Below are 14,990 nucleotides of genomic sequence, written 5' to 3'. Positions count from 1 at the left end.
ATGGTTCAGGAGTTTCATTATCTCCACCCTGGGAGCAGACCCGGCTGCAGAAACAAGTTAAAGGGGGGCATTTACATTTTTTTCAGAAACTTTTTTTTTTTCAGAACTTTTTCAAAAAACATTTTTTTATGTTTCAGTCTGAACAGTGCCTCTGGGACAACTCCTAAAGTGCTGAGGAAGAAATTCTCAATAAAATCCCCAAATCTAAAAAAAAAAAAAAAAAAAAAAAAAAAAATAGTGTAGTCAGTGTTGCCAAATTAGGCAGGTTTCCAACTAATTAGACTTCTTTGAACAAAAATAGCTTATGGGCAGGCTGTAAACATGTGTGAAGCTTTTCACAACATTTAGAAAGAATTACCAACAAAATTATATCAAAATAGTTGTCAATGTCCAGCAGAAAACTAAAATCATATTAATAAAATGCCATCTCCTTGAACTCATTTTTTCTTTTGATTTTTGAAAATCAAAGTTTCAATGTTTATTGATTTGTTTTATTGTCATCGGCTTTTCATACTGGGAACCACGCAGCTCGTGTCTTCTCCAGACCATCTGCCATTGCTCTGGCACGTGCGCTCTGCTGATCCATTTACCGTGTAGCCCTCGTCACAAGAAAATTTCACCTTGGCTCCCTGTAAGTAGGTGGTCCCCTGCTTCTTTCCATTAACGGGTGGTGGGAGCCATCCACAGGATATCACTGGCTTCAGAACATCCACCAGAGAGATGTGACTCTGGAAAGAAACTCTGGTGCTATTTCCCATCAATGGACTGCGACCCACTGTCATATCTACAGAACTGAGATCCCTCTCCAGTGCATATCTCAGCGGCCTGACTGTTCAGTGGACCATCCGTATTCTCTGGGACAGCTCGCCCCAAAGTTAAACAGCTCCTCTGGGTCGCTGTGATTCTGCACTAGCGTCCCATCGGACATGGCTAGGTCGTCTTTGGCGTCACCGTTCATCTTTCCCAACAGTCCAAGAGTGGAGTCTTTGAATTCCTCTGGCAGGAGGACAGTGGTGGTCATAGTTTCCCCCCGACGTCGCACCTCCACCCCAGCTCCAGAAGAAAACATCACGGTTACATTTGTAGAGGTGGGAGAAAACACGTACACGCCCTTTAAATCCATTCAGTTCTGCTCTGCAAAGGAGAGGCTTTGCTGATTATGCAGTACTTCAAGGCCATCATGTCTACCATCCTGCCGCACCTCCATGATGTCGGACGAGCCTTCTTTGATGGCTACAGCCATCAACTTTGTTGCCTTTATCGTGGCTCCTGGATCCTTCACAGGTTCAGTTCTGCCTTGGACCATCAGCTCTTTCTCCTGTGATCTGACCAGAGTGTATTCCCCTTTGCCATTGAACGAGTAGCTGACACCGTCAAAGGTAATGAAGTGTGGATCTCCAAACAGCACTGCTGAGCTGGGAGACTGGTAGCGCCTGCAGTCACTGGAGGGCCGGTGTTTGAAGTAGTAGTGGCAGTTGTGCGACCAGAGGCAGCAGTAGTAGAAGCTGAGGACGTTGTAGATCCAGTGGGACTGCCCTGGAACTCATTTTACCGATCAATTTATTTTTGAGCTGAATCTGTCAAATCTGACATCATCAGTAAATAATAGTTTTAATGAATAATATTGATTGTTATATTTAAACAAGAAAAGAGTAATGGTGAGAGTGTCACTATGAAATTGTATTGGTCAATGTAAACGCCCCAAGAGGTATTTAGTTCTACTGATCAGCTTAGAAATATTTCATGGCTGAGAAAGAGAAATGTTTGATTGCTCTGTAAGATTCATACAAAGGTGGATTTACAACTAATGTTGGGTAGCTATTGATCAAAGTTTTTGTCTTTCACCGTTGATATATCACGATTGTTAAAGTGATCTTGCGTGTTATTTGGTTGCCTGATTTTATATTTTGTGCAGAGCCCGTATGCACAAGGTTTATTCCTTTGCTGCAGCTCAGTTGTGTGCTAACAGCATGTTCTTATGTGTTTATAGTCCTATGCTATCAACATGAGAGAGTTTGAGATTTGGGCTTGTTTTTTTTCTTTTAAACTGGACAGGTTTTATGCTGGTTTGGGCTGTAAACTAACAGTGAGATACAGCAACCTGTACAGCTGTGTCTGCAAAAAGTCCTGCATCAGCTACACACTGATAAACATGAGCGCTGGTGTCAGGCTGAACACTGAAGTAAAAATTCATACTAGCAGAGGTTCTGTACTTAAAGCAGCTTGGAGAACAAGGATCAGAACAAAGCAGAGTTCCCTTCTACCTTCAAGTAACCCAAGTTTCTTCAGTTTGGCAGTTTTACTGCTTGGTTCTGCTCCTTGTGCTGCTAGCTGTCTAGCTAACTCTCCTAGCGTGCATCTTTACTTCAGTGTTGACTTCAATGCTGACGTATCTAACAGAAGTTAATAGCGCTGCTTCCAGCTCGCTCTCCTCTGTTTCGTTGTCACTTATAATTATTTGGTAATCAGACCGAATATCCATCACTACCCACACCGATGGTGATCACAGCCGAGCCGAAGAGACTCTGAAGGCCATGAATGTCTGACCCAGCGACCCGCCCTTCTCCAGCTGTGATTGGCTAGCATGTTGCCTTCAGTCGTTGATTTCATTGGTTGAATTGTATGATTGACACATCAAACATAGGACTTATAAAACGATGACAACTCAGAGGTAAAAAAGAAAAAAGACAGCTCCCAGTCCAGGGCGCCCACGGCTGGCTCAGCGGGCGGACACGGCCCCCCAATGCCCGCCCATGCCGCCGGGTCTGCCTGGTAGGCACCAGGTGGTGATCCAGAGCCGCACTCTGTGTCATGCTCCTCCTGGCTATTCGTTACGTCCTCTCTATGGATTTTCCCTTGGGGAGACTGACAAAGGGAAGTTTTGAGCACCACACTTGATTTTCTAAATCATTGGTGCCAATTCTCTCCTCAGCTTCTGTCCCCCATCCCAGCAACGTCTGTATTTCACTTTGTACTCCTTGAATAACACCGCATGCATGTCATTGCATGGATAGAAAAAAATTTTGCTTTGGTTAGCCGCAGTGACGTGCGGTCAGGGGAGGCAGGTGAGGCAGTGCCTCACCAGCCATCATGGAAAGAAAGAAAATATATAATCATAAAGTAATTTAAATTGTTATATTCATCCGGTGGTTTGTACTAAAAAATATTTATTTTTCATGTAGCTTCACCAATTTCGATTTTTATTTGTTCAAAATCGCTGAAATTTCTTATTTTCCCATTCAAATGCTTGGAAGCGATGCCGGTGAGGCAGCAGCGAGCTCTGCCTCACCTTGGATTGCGCAACCCCTGGCTCTGCGCTGGCTGCTAAGCGGAGAGAGCATGTTGCTGTACGGCGTCAATAAAATGGTTTAAACAAATTTAATATGTGAACTTATTTCCAATAATTTAGCTTATGTATATAATGTACAGTGCTTTTTGTCACCAACTGTGTTTGTGTAACGTGTTTCGTGTAATGAGCGATTATAAACGGCAGAGAACAGGTTCGAGGTGAGGCAGGCAGTTCTCTTGCCTCATGGCAGGGGGCGCTCAAGATCCCAGACGTTCGTCTTGTTCACTCCTCAACTGCCGAGTAAGTGACAGCCAGCTAGGCTAAACGATCCGGGAAGCAAGTCAAGTGCAGCGATAGATTATAATAGAGATAGTGATTTTTTTCCTCTCTTGCATTCATCCCTCAAAAACGGTGAGGGATGAATGCAAATCTCCTGGACAGCTTCTCAACTTTTTGGCCGAGAAGGATCTTGTTGTAACTGTTCCTGAGGCGACAAAGTTGCTCCAGCTCGTGCTCACAGTGCCAGCTACTACAGCGTGAGTGGAGCGGTCATTCTCAGCCCTGAAGAGACTGAAAACATACAGCAGGAACAGGACGGATCAAGGAAGGCTTTCTTCCCTGGCAGTGATCTCCATTGAGACAGAGAGACTTTTAAAACTGAAGGAAGATAAGGAGGACTTCTATCGCAACGTGACGGATGTTTTTGTGCAGAAGGAGCGACGCATGGACTTCATTTATAAGTAAAGGTAAGACAGTAATAACATTTATTTTGTTTTGTTTTTTAAGGAAATGTGTGTTTTGTGAGCTACCGTTTGTATGTGTAAGGATGCAGAAGTGAAACATAACCTGTAAACTGCTGTCAATCTATGCATCTATTTGCAAATCTGATTCTGATGACGTCAGTGCCTCACCAGCTATGAACCTCACCGCACGTCACTGGTTAGCCGCCTCCCTATCATTATTGTTGGCATCAACATAACAAAGAACTTTTGTTTCACTGGCATTTTGTTATATTCAGGGACAGATATTGATTATGTATTCTGTATTTATTTAGTGGATGCTAAATATTTACATTTGCAAAACCCCCTTCCATAAATTTGTGAGGTTTGGTCATCCGTATGTGTCTTCCATTTTCATGAAGGAACACATGCAAAAAGTTTCCACCCACTGTTCCACTCATTTTACACACAGACATGGCTTTGTACCTGCTATGACGACCAGCTTTGTAAACACTAATTAGTTTGCATATGTTTTAACAGAAGCAAAAGGTTTTAAAGATCAGGTCCCAAGTGTCCACAGAACTCATAAAATCAAAAAGTATCCTTATTTTATTTCCATCTATCTTCTTCGCAGCTCATCTGACCATCAATCCCCTGAGATATCAGTTTTTCCAAGGAGACTCTGTGTCTCTGAGCTGTGAGGAGGACAACAGCTCTGCTGGGTGGACCGTGAGAAGAGAGACAATCTACAGAAAGTCTACATGTGGAGATGGATGGGGAAAAGTAGAAAGTGGAAAGTACTGGTGTGAGTCCAGAGAGGGAGCAACCAGCAGCAGCATCCAGCTCACTGTCACTGGTAAGATCAGACTGTGGAGTTAGTGTTGATGAAGCTGTGTGGAAATGGATGAAATGCTGTAGTTTGTCTCTGTGTTGAGGTGAATCAGTGATCCTGCAGAGTCCTGTCCTCCCTGTGATGGAGGGAGATGACGTCACTCTGAGCTGTCACACAAAGACCGCTCCCTCCAACCTCCCAGCTGCTTTCTATAAAGATGGCTCCCTCATCAGGACTGAGCCTGCAGGTTACATGACCCTCCACCATGTGACCAGCTCTGATGAAGGCCTCTACAGGTGTAGCATCAGCGCTCATGGAGAGTCTCCATCCAGCAGGATCTCTGTCTCAGGTCAGGTTCTGATACTAACCTTTACACTGTTTACACAATTATTAAGCAAGTCTTATTTCTGAGAATTATTTTCATTCATCGCCAACTACAGAGGTTTTAGTTTATTGAAAATGTTAATGAACCTCAAACAGGACTGTTTAAGAAGGTAAAAGGAACAATTTATTTTTTATGAGAATATCTATGAACAAATGATATACAGCTATTATTGTGCAGAATTATTATGCAATAATGTTTTATAACTCAAAACTCAAAACATTTAGATTTAGACTTAGGCTCCAACTCTCAAAAACTTATAACACAGCTATAGGGTTAATTCTCACCTCAATCCTCACCCTCATACAGGTGATACAGGTGTAAACCAGGCCAATAACAACCCTAACGACTCCTGATTGCAGAAGCGTGGACCAGTGTCGGTTCAATTTGCAGGCCAACAATGACTTTAACGACTCCCCATTACTAAGGGGTGGACCTGTTTCGGTTTAATTTGCATGTTATCTAAGTCATTACAAGGCCTTTGTTGGTCAGTAGTATAAAGCTTGGAGCTCCACATTACTCCAGACATTTTGAAATGAGAAAGTTTTCTGGATGGGAAGCAAAATGTCTTCAAACTTCGATTAAAAAAAGTCCAGTTGTTTTGTTTTTTTAACTTTTTTGGAATGACCATGACCTGGATGACTGAGAATCTTCACCAGCAAGTCCAACAAATCCAAAACCGGTCTTATTCCGTTACTGGCTCTAACCAAACCATTTCAGCTTTTCCAGTCTGCTCTGTAGCTGATTTAAAGAGATGCAGTCATGGGAAAATTCCTTCTCTTTTTGGAAATGGCAAAGACTTTCCTCTATTCAAGAACTAAGTACAGTATGTAACAGGCTAAAAAAAATAGTATAACAATTACAACCAGGCTTAAATCAGAGGCAACCAGACTTTCTTTCAGTTCTATCTGAAAATGTTTCCACACCTAATGCACCAAGGCTGATCCTCCTAGGAGCATTCTAAGTCAGATGCGTCTGACGTGAATGAAAATACTGTTACTGCAGATGTAAGCTTGTCTGTTTATAGCAAAGTCAGCTAAGAACAAACTAAACCTGCAGTGTCAGGATGCAGCTTGTAGGCTGCATGCTGAGTCTCTCTCCCTCTCTCTCTTTCCTGCGCAGCCTGATTGGTTCCACCTGTCAGGCTGCAATCAACCTCCAACTGCTCCCACCTGGTTCCACTCTTATTTAAACTCACCTCATTCTGCTCTCGTCGCCGGTCCGTAGTGTTCACTCCTGCTCAGTCTCAGCCAGTATCCTGTGTCAGCTCAGTTTTTGTTGCAGTCAGCCTGAAGACGTTGCTTCAACATGGTTTTTGTTCAGTCATTTCTCTAAGACTCTGCTCAGCTCTGCTCCATCGGACGTTCTCAAGTTCTGCAGCTGTTTCCACGGTCTCAAGTTCTCCGCTCCAGAGTTTCCTCCCGGTCAGTCACCGATTACTCCTCCTGTCAGCCAGCTTCTGCACCCTTCATCTCCGTCCATAAAAGACTCTGGTTCCTCTCGTCATAACCCTCCATTCTGTTCAATAAACTCACTTCAAGAACTAGCTCTGTGTGTGCGTGCTGTGTCCGGGTTCATCCAAAGACAAATCATGACACACAGATGAAGAAAATGGGAGAATTACAAAAAATAATTGCACGACCAGTTATGTGCAAGAATTAAAAGTTATGCAAGAGGAACTAGGAGTATGTTTCTCACAGTAGTCTTCAAGTGAAGATCGAGGACAGAGAAGAAGTTCAGCTAAAGAGGAGAAGACCTGGAGCTCTGACTGAAGGATCAACCTGGGAGGCTGAAGATCTGAGGCCTCAACCTGTTTATCTTCTACCAAGAAGCTGAAAAGTGGAAAGCTCTTCATACTCCAACAGTATCAAAAGGTTTCAATGCAGGAGTTGTTGTAATTTAAGAACAACAACCAATCCTAAGGAATCATGAAAACTGGTTTTACATTATGCAAATAAGGTAGTTAATAGGTTGATGTTTCAGCAAATTAAACAGTCAGTCGCTGACTGCTGGGAGCTCCGTCTGACAGAGGTTGGTGTCTTTTTCTAATGTCTAAAGCTCTGATGCTTTCACGGAGCAGAGGGAATCACAAAAACCTAGACTCTGTTTATAGCATCCACATATCTCTCTACCTAATATTAGAAAAATCACATTTTAATCAAAAATATAAACAATATCTGTTCTTACTTGTGAAAAGTTATCCCTCGAGCCCTGACGTCAATACTCCATCAATTTAAACAAAAATAAGCCGCACAGTGCTGAGGCATCATTAGTGTGTTCAGCTTGAATCAGCAGGTTAGGGTAGCAGGTCGACCGCCCCAAGATGGCGGCCGTAATTCCTGCGCCGCGACAGTCAATGCGGGGTCTACTCTTATATGTCTATGGTCCCTGAGGTAGAAAGAGGCTTGATGCACACCTTGTTTTGATCTGCAGGCAGTGCTCTAGCCCCACCTAGTGGTGAAATATTGCTTATTGCTCCTTTAAATGTTAGTTATGGGGATAAATTGTTCTATTTGGTATCTAGTCCTTTATGGGTTAATGAAATCTTAAAAACTAAGACATTAGGGATATCAAACTACATATTCTGAGTGTCTTCCTGCAGGTGAGTATTTATTAGACTCGTCCAACAAGCTGCTCAGATGTTATCCTGTTGGTTTAAGAAGTCCCAGATATAAACCGTGGGGTGATCAGGCTTTTGCAGTTGCTGCCCCGAGACTCTGGAACAAGTTACCCCTGAATTTTCACACTGTTACACATATCGCTCCTTTTTAGGTCCAAACTCAAGACATATCTGTTACGTAGCAGTGTTATGACAATTTCATTCTTTTGTTTCTTTGTAACCTTTTTTAATTATATCATTTAAATGAATGATTTAAATTATATCATTTAAATCAGAACACCGTGGTTTGTTTGGATCATGATGTCAACAGAAAACAAAGTTTAACTGTCAAGGATTTGTCTATGGATGAGCCCAGAATGCACACCACACACGGAGCTTGGTTATTTGTGAGTTTTATTGAATAAGATGGCTATTGGAGGATGAAACCAGAGAGACAGGACAAGGGTTGGGAATTGATAAGATTTTCACGATTCCAATTCAGGGATATTTCAGCGTCACTTAGTTTAGAGCCCAAACAATCAACTTCATTTTCAGAAACAAGCCCAAAAAAAACTGCAACCCCACAACTCATGAAATTTACAAGCGACTTTAGAAAAAATAAGACCAAAGTCAAATAAAATAAGTGGGCTTCACAACAGTGAGCATTCTTTCTAAGTGCGTCGTATCCCTCCGCCGCTCTGATCGGGTAAACAAATGTTCCGGCAAATTCTCCATCATAAAAAAGAAAAACCTACCGAAGAGTCTCGCTCTCATATCATCTTGAAGACATTCTTCTTCTAAATGTTGGCTACAGACGACGTGTTTTCTCTCTGGCGAGAAGTTCGATGGCAAGTTGGAAATCCAACAAAAGAGCCCGTGGTGGAATTGGAAAGGTGAAAAAAATGTTTTTTTCACTTTTACCCGATGTATTGGAACATCCAACGGCCATGCATGTGGACATTGTTTCTTCAGCAATAGCTCTCGTGAATTTCAAAGGTGAAGTCCTCTGGAAATCCGAAACAATTGTTGTTGTAGAGCGCAGTGCCTTACCGCGACATTACGTAACAGGATGTGATGTCGGGCACTAATGGCCGCCCCCATACACAGTGATCGAGACGACAATTTATGCTTTTATTTTCTTATTGATTAACGCTAAATTCATTAAATAACCACAAACGTATTAGTTTTAGGTATAGCTAATGATCCACTGATTTTTCCTTGTTGACCGGACTTTCGATCGCTTTACCCGATGGGGCGCCATTTTTTTTGTTTTGCTTTTCTAGACTTACGCCTGGTCACGTCGTACTTGCTTACTGAATGCTGTGTGCGTAACTTGCTAAAAAAAAGTGACGTAAGTGGTGCTGCCTGGAATCGATAAGAATAAGAATCGTTAAGCGAGCTGCCAAACGGTGCCATGGAATTGGAACACGATTCCCATCCCTAGACAGGACTGAACTGGAACTGGGGATGTAGATGAAGCAGGAGCTTACGGACCGGAGAGAGAGAATTCTAGATGGCAGGACTCCTGGAGCACAGAGGAGGCCGGAGACCCAGCAGGAAGCAGCACAGATGAGGCAGGTAACACCCACAGCTAGCAGAGGCTAGACGCAGAGAGGTGGCAGTATAAGTCCAGGAGGTGAAGCACAGATGCAGCAGGAAATCCAATAGACGGCAGAGGCAGCTGGAGCACAGGAGAGACAGGTAATTCCAACGGCTAGCAGAGGCTTGAAACAGAGAGGTGGCAGAATAATCCAGTAGCAGGCAGAGACTTAACTTGAGACTCAGAGGTGGCAGGATTCCAACAGAAGCAGGAGCAAACCAGGTAGACAGGCGGGAAGAGAGTTGAGTCTGATGACGGACCGGCAGGGAAGTGAAGACAGAGGGAGGCTTAAGTAGGCTGGCTGGCAGGTGGAGTGAGTTCTGACTAATTAATGACCAACAGGTGTGACTGACTGCAGAGGGAGTGGAAGGTAAGCTGAAAGAGAGGAGGAGGAGGAAACTGAAAAGTAACAATAAAGGCTAGAAAAAAACTAAACCCTGACATTAACAAGATCTGATGCAGGTGCTATAAACTGTTACGGGTTTCAACTGTAGATTAATCCTGATGTTGGTGGCTGATAATTATGTAAAACTCTATTTGTGAGCTGAAACTTTCTATCAGAGGTTCTCCGATCAATCAGCCAGAGATGGAAACAGAGACTTCTGGTTCTTCTCTGGTCTGGAACAGAAAATTGTTCTTGTTGGTTTCAGATTTTAATGATTAAATGAGAAAATAACTATAGTTGTTTAAACCAACCAATGTTTCTGTTTCTAAATCAGGATTAGACATTAAATTATAATGAATAATCAGAGGTCCTCTCTAACTTTTCTGCTCTGTGTTGTTTTCTCTCCTGCAGATCAGAGAATCATCACAGCAGAACCAGGAGACAATGTCATTCTGACATGTAGAGCAGCTGAGAACAAAGATATTATAGTTGCAGAGTGGAGGAGAACTGATCTGGAGTCAGATCATTATGTTCTTCTTTACAGGGACAGTCAATTTTATCCAGATGGTCAGTCTCCATCCTTTAGGAACCGGGTGTCTCTGCTGGACGTGGAGAATGGAGACGTGTCTTTGGTTCTGAAGAACGTGACGACTGATGATACAGGAACATATGAGTGTCGAGTTGATTATGCTAGAAACAATCGCAGGAAGAGATCTCTACTGGGTGGTAACCCCATCTGCATCATTAACCTGAGAGATGAACCAGGTAAGTCTGTCTGTGGATCAGAAGCTCCTGTAGCTTCCTGGTTCTAGATGGAAGAGAGAAACAGATCAGATGTTAGATGATGGAGATGGACAGAAAGACTTCAATGAATCCTGGTTTTCATTTCTGACAGAACCATCCTAGAACTGAACAATTTGACAGTTTTCTTCCAGAAAGTCCAACAGAAATGTAGAACGTCATCCAGCTGCTTTGATTTAGTTCAAGAAGCATCAGATGCTGCTTTGCTGCTGCTGCTAAAATCATCTATTATTACAGTTCTACTGATGTGCTCTAAGACATTTATTTATTATTGAAGACATAGAAACAAATGTGGAGAATCAGAAGATAAATGAGGGCTGGCAGTGACTCTGTTTAAAATCAGTCTCCATGTCATTCCAGTCATTTACCAATCAGTTGATTTCAGGTAAAGATGCTGAAATCAATGCAGAATAAAGTCTATTTCAGTCCCCAGTAGTCAGACATCAGATATGTAGAGCAGCATCATGTGATCTGCTCCTGGCCAGCACCAAGATGGACTCCTGGCTTTCAGAGAACAGCTTCTGGATCAGAGGATTGTTGCTGTTCTGGAGCAGAACAGCAACAATCCTCCAGAACTTTCCTCAGGATCCTGTTAAAGGTGGAGAAAGATTTCTACCATCAAGCTGTTTAGTCACTTTAAGCAACATGACAAGCTGCAGAGCTGCACTACAAGGTCACCTTCAAGAACTGCTGCTATGGTCTGCTGCTGTCTACAACATTTAATCTAGTGGACCTTCAGAGGAGGGAGCGTAATAGAAAGGTGGAGGAAACAGAGCTGGAGATGCTGATGAGACTCTGGAGGAAGCAGCTGCTCTGAGATCAGAGATCAGTAGATGATGTGGGACAGCAGCTTCTCTATCGTCTCCTAGCTGAAAGATCAGACTAACTCCTGATTCTATTCTGCAGGAAACCAGGATGGAGGGATCAAGACTGGACTGATGGTTGGTCTCCTAGTTGGACTTCACTTGTTGGTTTCTGATCTACAACAATTGGGAACGTTTGTGTCAGGAACAGAAACCGTCTCCTGCAGCAGGAATAGAACATGTTCCTGTGAACAGGAATGAGTTTAGGAGAAGCAGGTCAAAGAAACTCAGCTTGGAATACAAAGCAAAGGCAGATTTATCAAAGACAAACCTTGGTACCAACAACAAATATTCAAAATGCATGTTTGCATAAATGTAGAGTAGATGAAAATACAAAGGTGGTGAAAAAAGAAAACTTTGTAGCATCCATGTGTCATATTGTTGATGTCACAGTACAAATGAAGAAGAAAAGGGACAAAATCAAAGCAATTGTAACAGCAGCTGGAAGGTTTTTAGATATGAGAGAAATCCAAGCAGATCAGATCCATACCATTTTGAGTACCACTGAAACAACAGAGTATGTTAAGGATTAGGATCCTAGCTGTTATAATGGTTCTACATATTATTCAATTAAATGCCAGAAGTTTAATAGCCAATGGACAAGAATTTAAAAAGTTCTTGTCCATTGGACAATAGGAAACCCCAATAGGGGGGCTTATTGTGTAGGCCTCACCCCTGATCGCTCCCTCTGTCCCCACTCGCATTTAAACATTGAGGGTTCTGGGCAGATTGCTTGGAGGGGGTGCGCTGGCACCAGCGACCTTCCGGAGAGGAGGTGGACTGTGCCGGGCACCCCCTTTGGCACTCCCGATTTTAAACACACTCGAGAACAACACAACATTTGAGCAGGCATAGAAAGGGTTGGGGTCTTCCTCAGACCTGTGCTCTCCAATTGCCGCCCGGAGTCTGGGGCCTGGAGGAGGAGCAGGCCACTTGGTCTGGGGTTTTGGCGGGCAGTTGTTGTTGTTGGGCCGGGCAGTTGGCCGGGACTGAGGCTGACACCACTGTCCTCCGTGGGAATGGGTGAGCCAGCAGATTGGACTGAAACTGGTCCACTCCTCTGTAACGAGGAGTCGTTAGGGTTGTTATTGGCTTGGCTTAAAGGAGCGATGTTTTGATCACCCGAATGAGGGTGAGAGTTAAGGTGATGATTGGCTGGAATCAACCCTATAGCTGTGTTGTAAGTTTTTGAGAGTTGGAACCTAAGGGCTCCTCCTCTGGTTGTTTTTTCTCTCTTAACGTAGATGGCTTCCTTCACACCCCTTTCAAACTATCTGTCTCCCTTGTCCAAACAGAGGAGGAGGTCTTATAGGTCTTTAAAGTTGAAACTATAAACTTTTAGCTGTATCTGGAGCCAGTTTACCTGGTTTGATTTCTGTAACTTCCTGATGTAAATCAGCTTCAGTCTGACGTAGTCAGAGTTTGGAGCAGATTTGTTGTTTATCTGGATTTCATGAAAAAATGCTTCAGCTTAAACTTGCTGATGATGATGAGTTTAAAAAAAGGTAAAGAACACCATCTTTAGAATCAGAATCAAGTTTAATTGCCAAGTAGGTTTGCACTTGCAAGGAATTTGACTTGGTGTTGATGGTGCAGACAAAAAATAAGAATACAGTAAAATAAAAAGTAAAAAGGATATATATACAGAAGTTATATACACTCAGTAAACTGTGTGTTAATGTAACGCAGAAGCTTGTAAGTCCTGAACGGGGGAGAGAGACAGTGTCCAGTTTCACGGGCGGCGCTTGGCCATGTTGATATGGCTGGTAGCAGATGGGAAAAAACTGTTCTTGTGGCGTGAGGTTGTGGTCCTGATGGACTGCAGCCTCTTGCCAGGGGTAAGTCTCTGAAATATTCAGCCACAATCTTCCTGCACGCCTCAGAGTCCTGGAGGCGTACAGGTCCTGGAGAGATGGAAGATTGCAGCCAATCACCTTCTCTGCAGACCTGAAGACACGCTGCAGTCTGCTCTGGTCTTTAGCGGTGGCACCAGCGTACCAGATGGTACTTTACTCAGAGGAAATAGCCTAATGTACATTTCTGGAGTTCAGGCTGTTTTTTCTAGAAGTCACATGATTTACATGAAGAGCAGCACCGATGCATGCGCACTGGTCTCTGATATCTGGGTGTTGGCCATCTTTATTTATCGCTAAAGATCTCTGACAACTTTTAAATGCAGAAAATGTGAAGTCAGACCTCAGTTAGTTAGTTAAAGATGATGTTTATTCTGTTACACCTGAAATTCATGGTAGATTTTATTTTCATCTACCTCACTCCTCCTTCTATGAATCGGTCAAAGTGAAGCGAGTCCTCGATTCAACCACTGTCGTCTCAGATAGAAATATTTAGTTTGCCTTTGTTGTGCCATATTAAACCCATGATAAAAAGATGAAGTCAGGTTGAATTCTGAATGTTTGACTGGAGGAAAATTCTGGATTGGTTTGTGAGCAGAAGATTTTCCAGGCAAGAACGACCCCTCTTTTAGCAGGGTACTTCTGTAAACACCCCCACAGATAAAAGGTCAGAATGCTTCTGACCACCCCTCACTTCTCAGAACCTCTCTTTCAGACCACATCTCCAGGACAAAGCTACCAGCTGTCACCTCCTCCCTCCCTTAGACAAAAGGAGGAGAGGGAGGATGGCTGAACCATGAGGCCACATGGTCTCCTCTGCTTGGTACATCTGAAGGAATGTGGCTGGGCCAGCCACACATGATCCAGGATCTGCCAAACTCATCTGCCTGCTTCGATGGAGGCCCTCCCTGGCATCGGAGGAACTGCTGGGACAGAGCTAAGTTGCACTCTGACTTCTGCGCAAACCAGCTGCAAAGTAAGGGATGCCGAACAGCTTTGTTTATTTTTGTCATCTGTTGCAGGAAAGCAGACGTGAGACGGCGGATGCCTTCCCTCACCAGACAAGCTGAGCGATCAGACTATTAAATGGACCCAGGTCTTCCTTAGATTTAGTTTTTTTGGACTATTGCCCACCGTCCAGTGCCTCCCTCCGCCCACCCTGAGTGGGTCGTTTTTTGTTTTTTTGTTTATGACTCTTAAATCAGTTAGACTTATTCGGCAATGTTGATAACTCAAATTATAACTGCAATTGGAGTTTTACCCCTTACTCCTTTACTACAAACCAATGAAAATGTCTCGGTTGATTCAGTTGTTAACTCAGAAAGAGGTACTTCTTTTACTCTTAGAAAACCGTTAAACCACTGGACCAAAATAACCACAAACAACTACTATTTCACACGTTATTATTTATTAAACCAAATAATTCCCTGTTACAGTAATTATTCTAATTTAATAAAAACACTAGGAAATACTACCGTATTTTCCGAACTATAAGGCACAGTTTTTTTCATAGTTTGGCCGGGGGTGCGACTTATACTCTGGAGCGACTTATGTGTGAAATTATTACACATTTTTACCGGTATATCATTACACCTGTTATTTTCACACCAAACCGCAAGAGGGCGCTCTAGGCCTGTGTTGAATCAGACATAAGTGACGTAGAAGCG

The 14,990-nt window shown here is 43.1% G+C and overlaps 1 pseudogene; it reads right to left on the bottom strand.

Moving 5' to 3' along the window:
- Nucleotides 1-466: 466 nt before the first annotated feature.
- Nucleotides 467-2,755, bottom strand: LOC118561373 (annotated as a pseudogene).
- Nucleotides 2,756-14,990: the final 12,235 nt, after the last annotated feature.

The sequence above is a fragment of the Fundulus heteroclitus genome, unplaced genomic scaffold (assembly GCF_011125445.2).
Source record: "Fundulus heteroclitus isolate FHET01 unplaced genomic scaffold, MU-UCD_Fhet_4.1 scaffold_62, whole genome shotgun sequence".
NCBI classification, from domain to species: Eukaryota; Metazoa; Chordata; class Actinopteri; order Cyprinodontiformes; family Fundulidae; genus Fundulus; species Fundulus heteroclitus.
The sequence above is the reverse complement of the archived record's forward strand: the minus strand, read 5'-3'. Positions and strand labels throughout refer to the sequence as shown.